Here is a 21,209-nt window from a genome sequence, read left to right on the forward strand (position 1 = left end):
TTCTAGGTTTTTTTTTTAATTAAAAAAAAAAAAAAAAAGGAAGAAAAAGGAAGCAAATTTTGATTTGTACTATTCTTCTTGGTTTTTGAGAACAAGGTTGGTCAATTTATTTTCATATAACATGTCTTTTGTATCTTATTTAGGTTTGATGAGCTTACTTATTGCACTTTACTAGTTGAAGTTTTGTAGTGCATGTTGTGTGGGAAAGATGTTTATGGTTTTTTTATTACTCTGTCTTAATCTTGACGACACATGTTTTTGAATGTTGGACTTGAACTTTTAAAGAAAGGCATAAATAATCATCTCACCACTGTTCACTAGCCAATCATGAACACCTTAGTGCATATCATAAGATTTTGTGCTCAAAAAAGTGTAGCACATGCACAAGAAGAACATAAGGTGAAGCCTCGGTTTAAATTGCTTAATTCTTAAAATTAAAATTGGTGTGTACTATTAGGCTTAATGCCAAACTCATATGACTTAAAATTGATATGTATATTATGAGGCATAAATACAAGAAATATACATGATTGCAAGCTTATGATCTAGGAGATGTGAGAGTTATATGATATAACTCTTTAGGTGATAGTCTCTTTTAAATTCTTTGTGATGAATTTTGTAGACTTTGTGATTGATTGCTATTCACATATCACTTCACATGTATCTCAAGTTTTTGCTAGTTGCACACACTACACGAGTTACTCTTTGCTAAACTTTGTACATGTTATTGTGTGTGTTTATGGTCTGACCAAACAAGTTTTGTAAATACTTTGAATTTTGTGCAAAATTAATTTGTTACTTGAAAATTTATGAAGAATGCAAGAAATTTTATTTTTGGGAATTTGGGTTTAAAATTCTTGTTTTTGAATATCACATCATCACATACTCATGTATTTTGTTCTAAAATTTCAATGCTTTGAGTTGATTCTTATTGTTGTTCAAAAAACCGTGTTTTTCCTCAAATTTAGTGAGCCTCTGCCCATTTCGATCGATCCATTCTGTTTTTCGATCAATCGAAAATTTTTAAAAATGTTAGAGAGAGCCTCTGTCTGTTTCGATCGATCGAAATTCGATCGAACTCTTTTCAAAGTGTTTTGATAGAGTCTCTGTCTATTTTAATCAATCAAGACTGTTTTTCGATTGATCGAAACTCATGAGACATGTCTTTTAAAAAGTCAGATTGTCCTTTTCAAAGCCACTTTTTCAAAAGTTTTTCAAACTTTCCTCTCTCTCCGACTTGGCTAAGGCTCCACCAAAGATTTTTTGTCGTTTTCTTCCGAGATTTTTGCAAGGTTTTTGTCTTCCAAGGCCGGTAAGTCCTTTTGCCCTTCCTTTTGCATTTTATTTCATGATTTCATGCATTTTTCATGCATATTCATTGGGTATTTTCGACACTTTTCATATTTTGGGGTTGTTGATGATTCAAACCTTTTTTGGTGAAATTGATCATTGGGTTTTTGTTCTAGGAGGTTATATTAATGATCCTTGATGATTAATTTGATCAATTTTATGGTTTTTGAAATATTGAAAATTCTAGGGTTTGAAATTGTTCCGAATTGGGGATTTTGTCAAATTGGGTTAAATTGATGAAATTGGCTTGTTAAATTGATGTATTTGGTCATTAATTTTTGAACTCTATCATGTCTAATGATCAATTCGTCAATATCTTTCTAATTGAACAAGTGGTTTTCAAAATTTTGGGGTTTTTGTGTTAATACCTCTATGTTCAAGCCAATTTTTGTGAATTTGAACTTTTTGGACTTAATTGCACTACATTAGAACATGCATCATACCATGTAATTTGTTCATGCATCATATAGATTTTTATTCTATATTTTTTGTGTGCTAACTTGCAGTCTGCCCTTGGTTTTGTCTTTTGTGTTTTTGTTCCTTTGCTTTGTGTTTTGGTTCTTATCCTAGCACCATGCCTAGGAAAACTAGAGCCCATAGGACCCCTTCCACTTCCTCTGAGTCTCCCTCTAAGAGTGAGGTGTTTAGGAATGATAAGTGCAAAGAAGCCTTTGATACTTTGAACAGTAAGCATAAGATATGGGCTGAACGAGCTGTTGTGTTAAATGAGATTGATTCGGCCATTAGGGCTAACTTTGAGTCTAGAGGTTGGTTGCCTCTCTTAGAGATAGATCATCCATCCCCAACCGCCCTGATTAGAGAGTTCTTCTCGAACCTCTCTTGCCACGTCTATGATTCCAACACCCTTGTTAGGAGTTGGATACGAGGTGTTGAGTTCACCATTCCCCCTAGGGTAGTGGCTGAGACTTTTGAGGTTCCGGTTGTTCAGGAGCTTGACTATCCCTATGATGAGTCACCCTCATTAAATGTTGTCATGTCATACATCATTGGGTCATCTATCCAGTGGGGTTCTAATCCTCGGATCACGTCCGCTGAGTTTACCGAGACTGCCTATCTTTTCTTTAGGATAGCGTGTCATTCGTTGTGGCCTATTTCTCACTTCCACACCATCCCTCTAGAGTGATGTGTGTTTTTGTATGCGTTTGTTTCTGGAGCGTCTATCAGTTTTCCTCATTTGTTCCTTCGTTCTTTGAACGAGGTTCATAAAAGTTCTGCCGTAGAGCATGCGCTTATTCATCCTATTTTCATTCATAGGATTTTGCTCTTTTTAGGTTTAGATGGTTTTCCGTCTGGTGAGCCTGTGCATGTTATTGCTCCCATAGGTGCCACCTTTCTTCGACAGAGGGCTGCTCACTTAAGAGTTGCTTCTTCACGTCCTAGAGGTGCATCATCTAGTGCTGTTCCCCCTCCTCCCTCTTCTACAGGTGCTGATGTTGCTAAGACATCGGGTGCTGATGCTGCTGAGACATCGGGTGCTGCTGCTAATGCTGATGTTCCTCCACCGACTGCTTCGGATGATTCAGACATTCGTCGTACGTTGGATCATGTCTTGACCGTTCAGGCAGCTCATGGACAGATTTTGGTGGACATGCTTGATGAGATCCGTGCCTTGCGTACAGAGTTGGCGCAGTTTAGACCACCTCTCTTTTGATGATGGATATTTGTTTACCCTTTGGCATTCCGTCACAAAAAGGGGAGAGTACTTTGTAGAGTTTTTGTAAAGTTTTTGCTTTCAAGGGGAGTATATTTATTTTGATTGGAGCTTGTGGAGTTTAGATTGTATCTAGGTGCTTCACTTTGTACTTTACCTTTTTAGCTCTTGCCATGTTTTTTATGGGATATTTATGTTAGGGGGAGTATATTTAGTATATTTTTTTGTTGGTACTTTTTATGTTTCTTGTTTTAAACTGTTTATTGATTTATATTTATGAGTTATTCATTGATATATGTCCTTATTGTGTGTTGTTTGAAAAAAAGAATTTAATTTGTTTACTTGTATTGTTTCCACACATGCGGTTATGCATTTTGTTTAGTATTTCAGGAAATATACAGGTTGATTCAATTGAGCTGTTGTCTACACTTGCAACTGATGGATAGTAGTTAGGATTGAATTTGTTTTATGAGCATTTTTTTTGTAAAGGGCTTTTTATTTTATAAACTTTGAGCTTCTAGTTGTGTTTTGTCGCGGTTTGCCATAGGAGGAGCTTGTTAGCTTCTAAAGACTTAAGATTTTATATATTTAGAACTCTAATTTGTATTGTTAGCAAACCATGATCAAAACAATGTGTTTAGAAGTGTTTTAGTCTAGTTCAAAGTTGTGCATTTATGTAAAGTTGGAATCGAGTTAATGTAGGAAAGCATTATGTCTTTCAGCTTGGCTCGATCGATAGAAGCTTAGGCTCGATCGATCGAAGCTTGGGCAGAATGTTTTTTTCTGCAGAATTTTCCAACTCAACCCTAGGTGTTTTAAAACGTTTTTAGGGTTTCTTATTTTTCCTAAGTATAAAAGGCAAATCTTAGCCACGTTTTAGTGTTGCTCATATTGCGGTTTGTGTAAATCTCTTGTGAGATCTAGAGGAGCTTTCCTTTACACAAACTTAGGGTTTTCAAGGAGAAGATTTATCTACACCTTAATGATCAATTCAGTTACTGCCATTGAAGCTTAAAGAAAACACAAGCGGGTGTGCTTGTATCTGGTGGTGAATCCAAGAAATAAGGAGTCCTTGGATTTGGAGCTTGCACGTGGTTGTGTCAGTAAGTTCTACTGGTTGGTAGCAATAAGAAGTCGAGCGTGGGGGATTGTAAGTCTTACTGTATGAACTTCGATTCTTTCAAGATAGTGGATTAAAGTTTACCTTGAGGATAGTTAGGTCAAATCCTCCCCAGGTTTTTACCGGTTTGGTTTCCTGGGTGATCATATCTTGTGTTATTTATTTTCCGTTGTTTTGCATGATTTGATCTTTGTTATTGTGATAACCTAGACTTGTTTAATTGTACTAAGTAGCAATTTGGCTAATTACCTAGGTTAAATCAATTGTTTTAAGGGGTCTAAAAACTATCACTTTTGTCTAAATTGTAGGCTTGGCTTAACTCAACTAATCGGTAGGGATATGAGTTTACTTTTTTAATTAAAGAGTCTTAATCTATACTATATATAAGAGGATTCTCTGTTTGGTTTTCAACATTTTTGCATACTAAAATACCCTTACACAAAATTTTAAACTCTCTAAAATACTTCTATCTTTTAGTTAAATAATTTTAAATTAAAAAAATATAAACTGGTTAAAAGAGTAATTTATTATTCCTTAGTTTTAGGCATTTTCTTTTATTTTCTTCATTCAGTCTAAAACTTAAGACAATATTTCAATCTCATTTTTAAATATTATTTCACGTTACCTTACCTTTTACTTTAAAAAAAAATTACACACGGTTATTTATATATCATTTTTAAATATTATAACACTAAACCAAAAATAAATAAATAAATAAATAAAAAGAGCATTATTGCATGCAGTGAAATATGAATTTAATGAAATCTGTTTATTAATATCATGCACACTGCATTGAGATATGAATTTAATATGTTTTTTTCAATATTGATGACGGATGCTTGATTGGATTTTTTTTATTCTATAGAAAAAGAAAAATTTTTTACTAGTGAAAGAGTAAATAATTTAATCTCATAATTTTATAATTTTTAAAGGTTGCAAGTGGAGTTTCAAAATCACAGTCTTTAGCTTGTCAGACTAATTTTATGGCATGTGCATAATCATGCTTGTTCCCTTCTCTAAATCAATGCTTAATTTTCTTCATGGGTAGCCAATAGAAAGCTTCCTGAAATCATCAAATAATACAAAAAATTCATCAGCAGAAGACAGACTTCACTGCCACATTGCAATGAATTTTCCTATTGACATGACAATCAGATTTCCTATGTACGAATTAAAGCATATGATTTAACTGTATTTTTAAAATCATTTAATAATAATAAAAAACTAAAAAACTCTTTTAAGGTTAAGAATCATCATTTTATTTGTAATTTGTGTATCATTCCTTAAAAAAATGCAATTTCTTTAATAGTATGAAGATGTTTTTCAGTAAGCAATCACAAGAAAGTTAAATTTGAAATCTTCAATTAGATCTTGTCCATGGAAAATGGAAGTAAAACCTTTTTTTATTTTTTAATACCAAAGTAAACAATTATTATTATTTTTTGACAAACCGAAGTAAACAATTTTGAGAAAAAACAAGTTCTTTGTAAGTTCGACACTGGAATCTTTTGGCATAATTCATTAACCCGCAGAAAAGTCACTATAAGTCTTAGAGTTTATTTTGGAACAACTTATTTAGCTGAAACTGAAAACTATTTATTGAAAGTAATCTAAACAAAGTTAAAAACTAGCTAAAATAGTACAATGATAATTAAGAATAGTATCAAAAAGTGTAATGTGAATCATGAATAGTAGAAAAAATAAGCTAAATAGTAAATAATAATAAAAAGCTATATTTTTTAGCCAATGCCAATTGCAACCTTAATGATTCAACATGAGAAGTCATGTTTGTAGTGTTGGCTTTATTTAGTAACAAAAGTTATTTGTGTTAGAAATACAGAGTGATTGTATTGTATTTCTTGAATAAAAGAATATACATCAGAGCCTTTATATAGGAGGCATATGTGTGCGGTACAAGTAAAGTGTACTATACAAGTAACCTAACTGGGCCTAAAGCCCATTAACATAATATACACTAACAGCCCCCCTCAAACTCAAGGTGGATGTGAGACCAACTTGAGGTTGTCAACTAAATCACGAGTGCGTCTCTTAGGAAGTGACTTGGTGAAGATATCTGCAAGTTGATCTTTGGAGGAGACAGAGAAGAGCTTAAGAGCACCATGGACAAGATGATAACGGATAAAGTGACAATCAATCTCGATGTGTTTAGTCCGTTCATGAAAGACATCATTGTGAGCAATATGAATGGCACTCTGGTTGTCACAATAAAGGGGAGTAGCAGAGGAGGTGGAAACACCCAAATCCTTAAGAAGCCATCGTAGCCAAAGGAGCTCAGATGTGGTATCAGCAAGGGCACGATATTCTGCTTCAGTACTTGAGCGGGCCACAAAAGTTTGTTTCTTACTTCGCCAAGAAATCAAAGAAGAACCAAGGAGAAAGCAATAACCTGTAGTGGACCTGCGATCAGTAGGATCTCCTGCCCAATCAGCATCAGAGAATGCACGGAGTACAAGAGGAGACTGAGCTGAGTAGAAAAGGCCATGAAAAAGGGTACCCTTCAGGTATCGAAGAATGCGCAAAACAGCAGCATAGTGAGTTGATCGTGGAGCAGACAAATACTGGCTCACCTGATGAACAGCATAGGAGATGTCTGGACGAGTAACTGTGAGATAAACTAAGCTGCCAACCAATCGTCTGTAAAGAGAAGGATTAGACAATGGTTTTCCCCCCGAGGGTGTCAGATGCGCATTAAGTTCAACTGGAGTGTGAACAGTCTTGCTGTCAGTAAGTCCAGCTTGAGACAACAGGTCAGAAGCATACTTAGCTTGAGTAATATAAAGACCATTTGTGGAATGAGTAATTTCAAGACCCAAGAAATAGCTGAGATGTCCAAGATCTTTCATCTCAAACTGCTGACTGAGAAAATCCTTGAGTTCTTGAATGCCACTGAGGTCATCACCAGTTATGATCATATCATCCACATATAGAAGAAGCAAAATAGTGCCTTTATCAGTACGACGAAGAAATAATGCAGAATCATACGGACTGGCAGTGTAACCCAAGCGAAAGATAGTGGAGCTGAACTTGGCAAACCAAGCTCGAGGGGCTTGTTTAAGACCATAAAGCGCACGTCGAAGATGACAAACCTTGTTTGATTCAACAGAGAGACCAGGAGGAGGTTGCATATAGACTTCTTCACTCAGATCCCCATTAAGGAAGGCATTTTTAACATCCATCTGAAAAAGATCCCATTTACTAGCAGCAGCAACAGCTAAGAGAGCACGAACAGATGAGATACGAGCAACTGGAGCAAAAGTCTCTTCATAATCAATCCCATACTCTTGTGTAAAACCTTTGGCAACAAGACGAGCCTTGTAGCGCTCAACGGATCCATCAGAGCGAGTCTTGATCTTATAGATCCACTTACAACCAACCAGAGACTGTCCAGGAGGAAGAGTAACCAGATCCCAAGTATGGTTTTTGGTTAATGCATCAAGTTTCTCTTTCATTGCAATCTGCCATAAAGGGTCAGTAGAGGCCTCACGATAGGTTTGAGGCTCGTGAAGTGTAGCAAGGGCAGTGTAACAATGATAGTCAAGTAAATGTGGAGGAATGGACCTTACCCGGGTTGAGTGGCGAGGTGGAATGTCTTGTGGAGGATCTTCAGGCAGAGCAGGAGTAGGGGACCCAGGCTCAAGGTGGGGTAGCTCGTCATCAACCTGTTCATCTTCAACCTGTCTAGGAGAAGCATCAAAAATATCTGGAGAGAAGTCCAAAGAAGGATCAAAAGTATTTGTAGAAGGAACAAGAGACTCATCTGGAAAGATTTTTAAAACAGAGGAGTTAGTCAAGGAGGAACGAAAGTGAGAGAGTTCAACAAACAATCGGTGTTCCCAAAAGACAACATTACGAGAAACACGAAGACGATGAGAGACAGGATCATAACACCTATACCCCTTTTGAGTTTCGCCATAACCAAGGAAACAACAAAGTCTAGATCGAGGCTCAAGTTTGTTGTGCTCATGAGGCTGAAGAAGAACAAAACAAGCAGATCCAAATGAGCGAAGGTGATGATAGTCAGGGGGTGACCCAAAAAGACGTTCATACGGAGTTTGATTATGGATGACAGCACTTGAAATGCGATTAATTGCATGAACAACATGAAGAGCAGCTTCACCCCAAAATGGGGCAGGAACTTTGGCAGAAAGAAGAAGAGCACGAACAGTGTCAAGAATATGACGAAGTTTTCTTTCGGCTCGACCATTTTGCTGAGAGGTACCTGGACAAGTTAGATGATGTACAGTGCCATAGGAATGTAACAGAGCTTGAAACGCATATTGAGTATATTCAAGAGCATTGTCAGATCGAAGAATTTTGATACGTTTGGAGAATTGTGTTTCAACCATTTTTGCAAAATTGCTATATATTGGTAAAATTTCAGAACGAGATTTCATAGGAAAAATCCAACTATAACGAGAATAATCATCAATAAAAACAACAAAATATCGAGATCCACCAATACTAGCAACAGGAGAAGGTCCCCAAACATCAGAATGAATTAACTCAAAAATACTATTAGAAATGGATTCACTGTTATTAAAAGGCAAAGCTGGCTGTTTTCCTAACTGACATGAAGTACAATCAAAATTTTCTTTAGACACAGAACCCAACAGACCCCTAGACGCTAACTGTTGTACCCGAGAAGATGGTGCATGACCAAGACGAGAATGCCAAAGTGCAAGAAAAGGAAGGGAAGAAACTGCAGCAGCTGCAGCAGCAACAGAAACAGGAGCAACAGGTGGAAGATGAAGATTGTCCACGGGAAACATACGCCCAACTCTAGGACCAGTCCCAAGCTCCTGCCCCGTCCTTGGATCCTGCACAATACACCCAGAATAGTCAAAAATAAGGCGATAACCTAGTTCAGCTAATTGTCCCACAGAGCACAAATTATAGGATAGGTCAGGTACATGGAAGACTCCAGGAACAGAAAGGTTAGAGGTTGAAACAAAACCTAAACTATTTCCATGCATGGTGGAACCATCAGCTATATGAATATTTAGAGGATGTGGTGCAGGGTCAAGTTTGGAGAATAAGGACGAGTGAGGTGTCATGTGATTGCAGTAGGCAGAATCAAAAAGCCAAGTTTGAGACTTACCGGGTAGAACAGATAGGGCAGTGGAAAGAGATGCATTACCAGCCATACGAACAGCCTGAGCTATGATCTCCTGTAGTTCAGTGGGGGAGAGGTTGATAGTGGATCCAGAAGACTGGGACTCAGCTGAAGTGGAAGCCATTGGCGGAGTAGGCTCAGTATTAGCAACAACAGAAGTAGATTTGTTGCGACGGTAACAAGTCTCAATGGTGTGGCAAGAACGCTTGCAATAGTTGCAGACCTTTTTGTTGGTCTGCTTGCGACGATTGTTAGAGCCAGAGGAATCACTTGATTGCTGAGGTTGCTCTATGAGTGGAGTAGATGGAGTAATATCCAAAACATTGAGCTTATTCTGGGCTTGAAGGGTTGCAAGACGAGCTTCTTCTCTAACTAACTCATTCACAGCAGTATCAAGAGAGGGAGCAGGACTGCGATTTAGAAGCTGACCTCGAATGGGCTCAAAGTCCTTGTGAAGTGACATCAGGAATTCATAGAGGCGAAATTCATCTCTGATGGAAGCATATTGCTGAGCATCCTTTGAGCATGCCCAAGTTGGATCAGAAAGGTCAATTTGGTCCCAAATGTAGCGAAGCTGATCATAATAGTCATTGATGGATTGCCCTGGTTCTTGCCTGAGTTGATGCAATTCAACCACTAATTGATATTTCATGGATCCATGAGTAGTGGAGTACCTTTTGGCCAACATATCCCATGTAGATTTTGCATCATCAAAGCTGCCCAACAGATTGGAAATAGAGGGAATGGAAGTGTTCCGAATCCATGTGAGGATCATGTGGTTATGACTATCCCATTCAATCATGCGACCAAGAAAAACAACATCTTCTTCACTTGCTCCCTTGACAGGAATAGGGATTGCACCAGTACAATAATGCCAGAGCATGCGACCCTTAAGAAAACTGCGCATAGCTTGAGACCAAGATAAGTAATTTTTATTCCCCTCTAATACAGTATTGATGGGGCGAGGAACAAAAATATCCTTTTTATCCATTTAGAGACACAATATGCAAAAACAGACAGCAAAAATGAAATCTATGCAAAAAACTGGGTAAGGAGAACCTGGACTCAAAAAGTCAACCCTGGAAAAGTCAACAGTCAACGGTCAACAGCCAGTAAAAGTCAACGGTCAACCTGGAAGTCAACGGTCAAATCCAGATTCAGCAGGTGACGTCAGCGGATGACGCAAGCAGTGACGTCAGCAAGCTGTTAGGGCTGACGTCAGCAATGACGTCAGCGAGGCTGTTGATGTGCGTGGAGGCGCGTGGAGGCGCGTGAAAAGAAGCTGCGGCGCGTGGTGGCGCGTGTGGCGCGTGATCGGCGGAACAGCAACTTTGAGAGGCGCGTGGGGGCGCGTGCAGTCTCCGATGGGGACGAGGCTTCCGCGATTGTGTAGATCGGCGCTGGACGATCTCGGTGGTGCCTTCAAAAACGTAATCGGAGCAATAATTGCAGCGGCGGTGTAAAGAGCAGTGGTCTGTGCAGTGTGAAACTCCTTAACGACGGCGGCTGCAGGTCCGGAACCCAAGGACGACGGCTGGATGACGTCGGAGGTTCAACGGCGAGAGGCTGCGGCGGCAGTTTGATGGCGGAAGCGTTGTTAAAAAGAAAGTCACACTAATGAAGACAAGACTGCTAAGAAAAGGTCAGAGCAGTGGCTCTGATACCATGTTAGAAATACAGAGTGATTGTATTGTATTTCTTGAATAAAAGAATATACATCAGAGCCTTTATATAGGAGGCATATGTGTGCGGTACAAGTAAAGTGTACTATACAAGTAACCTAACTGGGCCTAAAGCCCATTAACATAATATACACTAACAATTTGTATTGTTATTTTTCTTTATTGTTGATATGTACTGGTTCCTGGGTTCTTATGCTAATTGGGGTAGAATGCCATAAGAGAGAGCCTTTTTTCCTTGAGAAAAACTATAACTCCGATTCTCTCATTTCCATATCTTTCAAAGCTTTGATTGAGATTTCGTAACCACCATTCTCTCACCCATACACAAAACTAGTGAGTGAGTGAATGGCATTGGAAACTTGAGAAGCCATAAGCCAAAATCCAAATTCTCTGGTGGCTTTCCATTGGTGGCTCAACGGTGATGACTTCGAGAAGTTAGGTGAAGAAATGAATCGTGAAGTTGGTTGCTAGCTGGAGTTTGGAATGCTCAAGTATACAGGAAGATATAGATTTGGAGGGTTTATAGTCATCCATGTATTGCAACTTCCGACAGGTGATTAAGGGAGAGGTTTTTACACGCGAGGCTTGAGTTTTCCTCTTTCTAAACACTTTTTGGTGTTTAGTGTGGTTTGCATGCTTTTCTCTTTATTTCCTTTACATTGCTATATTGCCATGACTTGTATAGTGTAGTATGTTTGTTTGGAAATTTGCTAAGCCATTTACTCTTAGAATACATTAGATTAGTTTAGTGTTAAAAGAAACTTAGCCATAAAAGCTTGTGTTAAGGGTTCTAAATATTTTGCTAAGATTAATATAGCATATTTCACAACAAATTAATTAAATTGTAACGTGAACCTACAAATACAACGCTTCCATAGATGAGAGGACAAAATTTTAGCACGACAAAACTTTGTATAAATCAAAGAAAAGCACTGTATAATGACATATTTTTGTGGCTTAATTCATATTTATGGTTAAAACTTCAAAGTTCAAACATCAAACCTTACTTCTGTGTCCTGCTATCCAGCTATGACTCAAAAAGTCTACGGAATGCAGGACAGCATGTTCAATACCTTTTGGAAGGGTTAGGCTTATTTCTAGTTTTTTAACTAGAATTTTCTTTTGTTTTAATGAGAGATGTCACGTCATCCATTAATTAAATAAAAAGTGGAGATTAAAACCACTACCACTTGTCATTTTATATTTAAAACAAAAGAAAATGTCCAGTTAAAAAAGTAATGGAGGTAAACTTAAACACTTTTGAAAATCCGGTTGGAATATTTCCACGATCCCACCATTAAGAAAAAAGAAAAAAGAAAAACAAAGTAAGAATAGTATTTAATATTCCGGCAACATTGCTTTCTATAGGATTGGTACATAAGATGAGGGATAAAATTAAGAACTTTGAATTTTTATTCTTCTAACATCTTTTTTTTTTTTTAATGAATATTCTTCTAACATCTCTAGAAGATCCTAAAAGTATAATCTTATTAAATTATACAGTTTAAAGTAATGACGTAAATTATTGTTTTTTTATTTAGGGAAAAATTGACGGATATTTTAAAATTATAGAATTTAAGAAATGTTTTTCTAAACTTTTTTAAGAAAAAAAAGGACTTTCTTAAAAGCTTTTTATATTCTCAATATCAAAACTTTTTAAAAAATGCTCTAAAGGTATCTATTAAAAGGACTCTTTTTATATATTATGAAAATTTTATTTAAACAAATATAAACACAATGCATCATGAGCAACAAAACTCTCAATAATATATAATGTTTCCTCAATCCAAGTACCTTAAAAAAAAAAAAAAAAGACCTATGACATGTTGAGCTAATCCATGCATAACTTGTTGTATATATAGGTATATACATGGATAGATTATAATAATGATGTTTAAGTTTGGAAAGTGTTGTTTTATAAAGTCGATAAAGTGAAAATTTAAGTTCTAGAATTTTCTAAGTAAAAGTTCGAAATTTAGTATTTTCGATCGGTTGAAACTTTTATTCAATTGATTGAAATGGTAAGAAAATCTATCTTGTAGTCTCTGCTTGTTTTGATTGATGCTCGATTTCTGTTCAATCTATCGAAAAGAGCAATCGATCAATTGAAAGGAACTCTTGATCAATTGAAACTCGTAAAACTGAATTTACTGCAAAATTTTCTGGTGAGTGTAGAAAGTTTGAAGAGGTTTCAAGCCTTCTAAATGGTTTTATGAAATATTTTAACTTTTCATACGTGCCTTTTGATGAAATATAACCATATGAGTATAAATAGAGAGAAACACAAGAAATCCTGTAGTTATTCTCCAGAATTACTATCTGTAGAACCCAACAACTTGGTTGTATCTTGAGGACAAATTTGCGATAACCCTTTAGCAACAAGTGTGGGAGGGGGGGGGGGGAATATTGTCTAGAGATAGCAATTATGTGCCTCCAAGTTATCTATTTCTGTCTATTCTTTTGTGTTATCCTTGTTCTTCATTTATTACTTTGTTTACTATTCCCAACATAACCTTATAACTGTCGTGTATGTTATAATACATGGTGTTTCCTATATCATAATTGCTTAATTGATATATGTTATACATTGTAGAAAGGATATCACTTATAAAATGTTATCACTAATTTTAGGTGAATTATATGAATTTTTTTAATTAAATTCAAACATATTGTTGTATTAAATGGATTGTTTTTGAAAAATATAATTTTTTTATTATATATATTTTATTGGTTATTACAACTATGTATTTGAACTTAATTAAGAAATCTATGGCATGCATCTAAAAAATTTGTCTTGTCGTTAATTGAAATCACTCCAACTAACTCTAAAAGTGTAGCCAAAAGTCTTGTGGATCAATGGGTTGTTGCATATTAGTGTTTACAACGGAAACATTTAAGGTTCAAAACGCCCCTCAATATTGACAAAGAAAATGTTAAAATGTAAATTGTATTCTTTATGTTTGACTGAAATTTATTTTTAATTCTCTAAATTTTACTTTCATTTAATTGAGTTTTCCAAGTTTCCAATTTATTTAATTTAGGTATGCTGTTCAATTTACGTTAAAAATTTACAATTATTTTTTATTATTTTCACATGAAAAAACTATAAAATCAATTGAGTAAATTTGAAAATTGAGGATTTAATTGAATGAAAGTAAAATAAATAAAAAAAAAAAATTTTAGTTAAATTTAAAGGGTAAAATTTACATTTTAGCCAAAAAAAAAAAAATTGCATATATCGGTAGCATTTATTCAACAGCCCACATATAAGTTCCCCACACAATTAATGAATTAATAATTTTAGCTCATCTTAGCGAAATATCTAATTCCATAAAATAATAATAATAATAATAATAATAATAATAATAATAATAAATCTCACCTCATCATTTTTCTCTTAAAAAAAAATCTCACCTCATCATGCCCAACAATCTAACGGACTAGGAGCCTTTTGCCAACAAAGGCCCATTTACATCAACCTGAGCCCACATACTTGAGACCTCAAACAATCGGCAAAAATGGCCCATTAGCATTAATTTTTGAAATATTTAGCAACAGAACACTGTTTCGGAAATAATTAGGGAAATACCACTTTTTCCGAAAACGCCGCTATAGGGCCCGAAAACGTCACTATAGGGCTTAAAAAACGCCACTATAGGGCCCTTGAACCTGTTATGGGGACTTATAAAAAAAATTTTGCAGGAAAACGCCGCTATAGGGCCCAAAAACGTCACTATAGGGCTTAAAAACGCCACTATAGGGCCCCTTGAAACTGTTATGGGGCTTACAAAAAAATTTTGCAGGAAAACGCCGCTATAGGGCCCAAAAACGTCACTATAGGGCTTAAAAACGCCACTATAGAGCCCCTTGAACCTGTTATGGGACTTATAAAATTTTTTTTTCAGGAAAACGCCGCTATAGGCCCGAAAAAGTGGTAGATTGCTATATAGTTCGGAAACAGTGTTTCTGAGCAAATTATTTCCAAAATTGATGGTAATGGGCCATTTTTGCCCAAACAATCAAACCCATTGTGAAGTGCATGACAACCCACGACAAGTTCAAAAATCCAACCTAACGCCGAATCAGATTTTCCACCTTATGACCGTACCTACCCTTAAGCCCATCTCAAAACAGAACTCTTTAAAGAATGGGCTGTACTACAGTGTTTTTTATACACACACTATTACACACATTGTGTAGGAATGTGTATAATAGGATATGTATACTATTATTGCTATGAGTAAAAAACACAGAATTTCTCAACCTAGTCACCATTGAAGAGCACGCAGACCATAAAATTTGAACCAGAAGAGTGAATATTTTGTCACTTACCTATTTGAGACATTGAGATGAATAATGGTGATCAATTTATGGGAAGTTGGTATATCGTTTTACGATTGGCCATAGTTGAGATGAGTTAAATTTGGATAATTGATTAAAAATTATAAGAAGTTGGTCCATCTGAACTTTATATTGTTTGGGAAGCAATTTTGATTCTTGAACCCACAATCTAATTTCATGATGAATTTGGTTGAACAGTTTATTGACATCTACCAAGTTGACTGATGTTTTGTTATGGTAAATATGGGAAACTCCTTTTCTGTCTTCCTGTTTACATGCCTTTACTATCTTGTTGGGTGAATTTATTACTACCTTTTTCTTGGTTTGCAGTGGGTGGAAGATGGCCAGCAAGCTTACGGCAGGAACAGAAATTGAGGGCATACCGGGAAATTGAGAGACAAATTATGAATAAGGCCCTAATTGATTACCTTAATTTCTATCTGTCGCCAAATGGTGGTAGTGTACCTTCTTCTGTCTCCTCCCCCGCATATGAGCAATTACTTGTTTTTGATCAGTTGTTTCTGAGATTTTCAAGAAGTAGATAAGACAGCTCAATCTACATGTTAGCATGGAAATCCTTTAGATATGATTTGAACTCATGATATCCACCCTATAGCTAAATCAGTTACATAAGAGATAAAGCATTAAAGTTTGGTAAGTGATCAACGATGGTATTAAAATCTGTAGAGTTCCTTCTAAACTGAACAATTGGAACGTTTTTTTGGGACTTTCTCATTTATTCTGGCATTAATGACTTTTACATCCAATAAAAATATTTTTACTGAAATTGAAGTTTTAGGCTACAATTAAATTTATAGTCAAATTTTGTCCAAATTTAAAAATATTCATAAAATAACCATTCTTTATAACATTTGCACAAATATGTGAAGAATTGCTACCAAGAAGTCACAATATATATTATAATATTAAACTGATTCAAAAACCATGTATGAATATAGATACCATTTTAAAATGGTCCTTGAAAGACCCTTTATAAAAATTGTTCAACCGTGCAAATATATTCATATTTGATATTTGTACGTGTGCACACACATACATAATTACCCTAATATAATACTTAGTTTAGTATTTAGTAAACAAATATAAGCCTTGTATTCTAAAACCTTTTTTTTTTTTTTTTTTTTCCATACATCAATTGCACATCAAAATAATTGATAACTTTTGATGTATGAAAAGGGATGGAATTAGAGGAGAAGAAGATGAAAATAATCTATTGATTTTTTGGAGATGTTGCAAAGAATTTAAAAACTTTTCATATAACTTTAAAAAATGTCAAACTTAGAGAAAATCCAATTAGATTTTAATTGGATCTCAATTTTGCGCCATGTGTCTCATTTAATTTTTAATTTTTTGCTAAATGAATTATTGAGTGTAAAAATCTAAGAGTCCAAATCTAATTAGATTTTAAATTGGAGTCTAATTTTCTGCCGTGTGTACATCTAAGTTTTTATTTTTGTGGTAAGTGAATTATTGAGTGCAAAAACCAAAGAGTCTAAAAACAATTAAATTTTAAATTATATATATATATATATATAATGAGAAACCATTACATATTTTAAAAATGTATAGTTTAAAAAAAAAGTTTAAGCTAATACGATGTATAATTTAAACCTCTTCTAAAATATATATATATATATATTTATATGTATATGTATAATTTAAACCATATAATTGTAATTGTTTTTAATTGTATATGTACATATGAACGAGGCTACACACTAGTATAATTAAAGTCAAAGCAAAGAAAAAATTCATTTGAATCCCAAATTAGATTTCAATTGTGGGCTAATTTTGTGTCATGTGTCAACCAAAATGTTTTAATCTTATACCAAGTTTATTAATGAGTGCAAAATACTAAGAGTCCAATATCAATAAATATAAAAATAAAAAATAAAAAACCAATCATAAATCCACTCAACAAAAATCACTACACTTTCTATTTTATAAAAAATTAGAATAAAAATGATCATAGGTAGTGTAAGGACTCGATTTTGTAACGAACCGCAACAGTGTCGGGTTTGCACGTAAAAAGGCCCAAACAATATCATTTGTAGAGCATGAGTTTGAAAGGCTAGGCCTTAGTCATCAGGCTGTGGGTTTTTCGTGATATCCATACATGGTTAAGTTGTCTTCGCCCCTGAAGTCTTTCTCCTGGAGGCGGGCTGGGAGGCTCTGGTTTTTGGCCATTTTTCCCAGCTCCCTCTATGAATTGCTTACCTTTCCTTTTATACTAGCCTGTATATTTTTTTTTATCCTTCGTCACCGTGTAGGATCGACATTCCAAGACTGATACTTGTCCCATCGGCCCATACTCAGAGTGGTTGGGGATGGTTGTAAAAGCTGGAGAGTACGTCTCTGTCAAGTGTAGAATATTGAATGGCAGTAAGGGCAGCTTTCCCTGGTCATTACACTTTCCAGCATAACCCTTTTTATTGGCACCGATATTTTAGATTTTTTCCAAAATTGTTTCTATGCCATTTTTGCCTTTTCTTCTCGTGAGACCTTCGTTATGCCGAGGAGTAAATCGTCCTTGGCTGTGTCCCAAGACTACTTCGTATTTGTATTGCCGAGCCTTGGCCATCACCTTCCTCGGCTTGGGCCTTTGGACCCCAACAAGTAAATAGCCCCTCAAAACCCTGTTGTCCAACTTCTTGGTTGGAGAGGAGGGTTTTGGTAATACCAAGCCTTTATTATAGCTTATTCAACTCAACTTTTTATTAATGTTGGCATTTCTTTATCTGCCCAGGAAACGTACCGATTTACGAGACATTCCTCTGAATTCATTCACAACGCGTTCCTGTCGTTTGGTTATCCAAAAATGCGCCTTTTAATGACTTAAACTTACGAGACCATTTAATTTTGCTGGTTTATTGATGATGTGGGGAAGTGGAATGGGTACATTCTCGTTTACAGATCTTCTTGGAAATCTGGTCGGATTAAATACCGTCCGCTCCACCCTCCGTATAAGAAGGAGGGCAAGAGGATATTTCTTCTGTACAGAGACCCTTTCAATCCTTCTGAAGTCTGAAACCTTTAGCTTCCTCCAGAGCTTACTTTACTCACTAGTTATATCCTAACTCGTGATACACTCGAGATAAGAGCAAATAATGAAAGAACCATACCCCTCCCAGAAACTCCACATTCTTACAAAGCTTAAAATGGCTCGGTCAGGGTAAGGATGGCGGAGACTCAAAATCCTTTTTACCCTCCTCTCAGCCAAAATCCGAAGCAGGGGCTCGTCACGTCAAACATTCGACGTGACTGAGCTGGAGTCACCCATTATCAGTACCAGCCGCTCTCTCATGAGCATAGCTAACATGGCACCAGTGTGTTAGGAGTCAGGACTGAGGCAGGGACTAAGTGCCCCTGCTTCTTCCTCTCTTCGTTCACTGGTGTCTCTTTTTACCTCTCTTTCTTCTTCTTTTCACCACCAGATCCATCCTGGTACTTTTCCTTCTCTTTCTTTTTCTCCTCTTTCTTTCCTTTCATCTCCTCCCTCTTCTTCTCCTCCTTCTTTTCATTCATCTCCTCCATCTTCTTCTGAAGAAGGTCCTTCTCTCAATATGGGCGCTACTGGGGCAGAGTTTGGAAGGATTTCGGAGACGAGTTTAAAAAGGCATCTGACTGTTTACTTGTCTGCATTGTTGTTGTTTTTTTTTTTTTTTTTTAATTTTTTTTTTATTATTGTTTTGGTAATCCACCTTTTGTATAGGCTTATTTAAGCCCCTCTTTGTACGTTGTAATACATCTTTATATTAATAAAAATTGTTATTACTTTACTTCACATGTTCTATATCTATATTTCCGAAATGATAACGCAGTGAATAGACATACAATCTTGTGAATTCTTTTTATTTTTAAACTTTGACCGACGTCTAGGACCAAAGTCCCAGTTAATAAAAAGATCTTGCTCTGTGTTTATAAAAACAATCCGGCTTAATAATCCTGAATCGAACAAGTGATACTTAGGGCTGAAACTCCTATTAGGCAGAAAAAGAAAGGACATTATGATGAGTTTACTGAGTCAGTCTGGCCCAATACCGCCGACCTTAGAGTAAAATACTTGGGGCCGTAATCCCTTATCAAAGAGAAAGGCACTATTATGAACTTGCGAGTGCTGTTCGGCACAATAATATAGCATTGAATCAATGACACCTAGGGTCAAAATATTTGCTAAGAAAAAGATATCACCATAACTTTAATAGAGTTGTTTGGCACAACAATGCCGACTTGCGAAAACGATACTTACCCCAAAACTAGCCGAGATGATAACTGAATGCTCAATGCGGTATAGGAAGTAACCATCCGAAGACATATCACCCGCAAAATGAACAGCCCCCCTAGGTTGCTGAATAGTGGGGTGTTTCACCATCTTCTTAACACTTTTAATGGCTTTAACCTTTTACAGTATTTGAGCCGAGGACTGAGTAACTTAAAATTTTTATTAAGTAGCCGACCTTACGAAAATCAGTTTTCTCATCCAAGTAGTTGGTTTCCCCATAGGTTTGAGTCCGAGGACCATACAATACCTTGGTTCTGTCCAAAACTCAGTTTTCTCATCCAAGTAGTTGGTTTCCCCATAGGATTGAGTCCGAGGACCATACAATACCTTGGTTCTGTCCAAAACCCAGTTTTCTCATCCAAGTAGTTGGTTTCCCCATAGGATTGAATCCGAGGACCATACAACACCTTGGTTCTGTCCAAAACTCAGTTTTCTCATCCAACTAGTTGGTTTCCCCATAGGATTGAGTCCGATGACCATACAATACCTTGATTCTGTCCAAAACTCAGTTTTCTCATCCAAGTAGTTGGTTTTCCCATAGGTTTGAGTTCGAGAACCATACAATACCTTGGTTCTATCCAAAATTCAGTTTTTTCATCCAAGTAGTTGGTTTCCCCATAGGTTTGAGTCCGACGACTATACAATACCTTGGTTCTGTCCAAAACTTAGTTTTCTCATCCAAGTAGTTGGTTTCCCCATAGGATTGAGTCCGAGGACCATACAACACCTTGGTTCTGTCCAAAACTCAGTTTTCTCATCCAAGTAGTTGGTTTCCCTATAGGATTGAGTCCGAGGACCATACAACACCTTGGTTCTGTCCAAAACTCAGTTTTCTCCTCCAAGTAGTTGGTTTCCCCATAGGTTTGAGTCCGAGGACCATACAATACCTAGGTTCTGTCCAAAAGTCAGCTTTTTCCTCCAAGTAGTTGGTTTCCCCATAGGTTTGAGTCCGAGGACTATACAATACCTTGGTTCTATCCAAAACTCAGTTTTCTCCTCCAAGTAGTTGGTTTCCCCATAGGTTTGAGTCCGAGGACCATACAATACCTTGGTTCTGTCCAAAACTCAGTTTTTTTTTTTTTTTTTTTTTTTTTTTTGGCGTGGGACCTTGGCTTTAAGGGAATTAACTCATCGGCCAAGCCCCTAGAACCATCCACGCGATTGACGCTATCATGCGTAGCCCCTAGTCAAGAATCATAGCCCCCAGCGGAACCTTACACTAGAACTCTATAACCAACAGTTAGAAATGACAAAGGAACTCTCTCGACCTACTGCCTATGCCAACACACAAGCCTTTCTCACAGACGGCGCCAATTGTAAGGACTCGATTTTGTAACGAACCGCAACAGTGTCGGGTTCGCACGTAAAAAGGCTCAAACAATATCATTTGTAGAGCATGGATTTGAAAGGCTAGGCCTTGATCATCAGGCGGTGGGTTTTTCGTGATATCCATACATAGTTAAGTTGTCTTCGCCCCTGGAGTCTTTCTCCTGGAGGCGGGCTGGGAGGCTCTGGTTTTTGGCCATTTTGCCCAGCCCCCTCTATGAATTGCTTACCTTTCCTTTTATACTAGCCTGTATATTTTTTTTTATCCTTCGTCACCGTGT

The sequence above is a fragment of the Quercus lobata genome, chromosome 8 (genome assembly GCF_001633185.2).
Source record: "Quercus lobata isolate SW786 chromosome 8, ValleyOak3.0 Primary Assembly, whole genome shotgun sequence".
NCBI lineage: Eukaryota > Viridiplantae > Streptophyta > Magnoliopsida > Fagales > Fagaceae > Quercus > Quercus lobata.